The following is a 1,286-nucleotide window of genomic DNA, read 5'->3' on the forward strand; positions in this document are numbered from 1 at the left end:
TTCCCTTTACCTCTAACCCATTTGTGGTGCTATCTGCATATCATTTTTTTTACTATTTCGTCCACTGACCCACTAACTGTTTGATATATTGCATCACTCACACTAACAGCATTTCTGCAAAAAATACTGTCTGCATCTACCCTTCTTGCTTTTGCCTTGTTTGTTGTATGATAGGTAGAAGAAGCGGGGCTTCAACTTCCTTTGATTCTGAACCTGAGAGGACCTTCTTTAGATTAAGGAGGGAAGCAAGAGGGAAGATAGTAGTTGGTGCTGAGGAAGAGGAAGAGTACTTTGAACTAGACATAGATGAGAATATGGAGAACCATCTTGAAGAAGAGGCTCACAACCATGGCAGAGAAGGTCCAGCGCATCATGCTGGGTAAGAGAGAAGAGTTCTAGGATCCTACATCAATCTAAACCTAGGAAACTGTGGAAGTAGCATTCAAAAGCCAACCATACATGCCAACAACTTTGAACTAAAGCCACAGCTCATCACCCTTGTTCAGAACAATTGTTCATTCAGAGGAAGTGTTCAAGAAGATCCCAGTCAACATCTAACTACCTTTCTGAGGATATGTGACACTGTAAAGTCTAATGGTGTTCATCCTGACACCTACAGACTACTTCTATTTCCCTTCTCACTCAAGGACAAGGCATCTAAATGGATGGAATGCTTCCCGAAGGAGAGCTTAACAACCTGGGAAGATGTGGTAAACAAATTCTTGGCGAGATTCTATCCTCCTCAAAGAATCAACAGGTTGAGAGCTGAGGTTCAAACTTTCAAGCAGCAAGATGGTGAGACTCTATATGAAGCATGGGAGAGATTCAAAGACTTGACAAGAAGATGCCCGCCAGATATGTTCAATGAATGGGTGCAGCTGCACATTTTCTATGAAGGTCTTTCTTATGAATCAAAGAAGGCAGTAGACCACTCATCTGGGGGATCTCTGAACAAGAAGAAGACCATTGAAGAAGCCATAGATGTCATTGAGACTGTAGCTGAGAATGACTACTTCTATGCTTCTGAAAGAGGCAACACTAGAGGAGTGATGGAGCTAAACAATGTGGATGTACTGCTAGCTCAAAACAAGATGATTACCAAGATATTGGCTGACCTCACCAAGAAGATGGAGAGGAATCAAGTAGCAGCAATCACCACTTCAGCAACAACTCAAGAAGGAGTGAATGAAGAAGCAGAGGGTAGTCAGGAGCAAGCCAACTACATTGGAAATTCACCTAGGCAGAACCATGACCCATACTCCAAAACGTATAATCCTGGCTGGAGG

At 42.7% G+C, this 1,286-nt stretch overlaps 1 non-coding gene across 1 annotated transcript; it reads right to left on the bottom strand.

Annotated features, from left to right (window-relative positions):
* Positions 1-755: 755 nt before the first annotated feature.
* LOC112724810 (small nucleolar RNA R71) lies at positions 756-862 on the bottom strand. The gene has a single exon (XR_003163955.1). It is a non-coding gene; the product is annotated as a small nucleolar RNA R71 (small nucleolar RNA).
* Between the last annotated feature and the right edge of the window lie 424 nt (positions 863-1,286).

Source organism: Arachis hypogaea, chromosome 11 (genome assembly GCF_003086295.3).
Source record: "Arachis hypogaea cultivar Tifrunner chromosome 11, arahy.Tifrunner.gnm2.J5K5, whole genome shotgun sequence".
Lineage (NCBI taxonomy): Eukaryota > Viridiplantae > Streptophyta > Magnoliopsida > Fabales > Fabaceae > Arachis > Arachis hypogaea.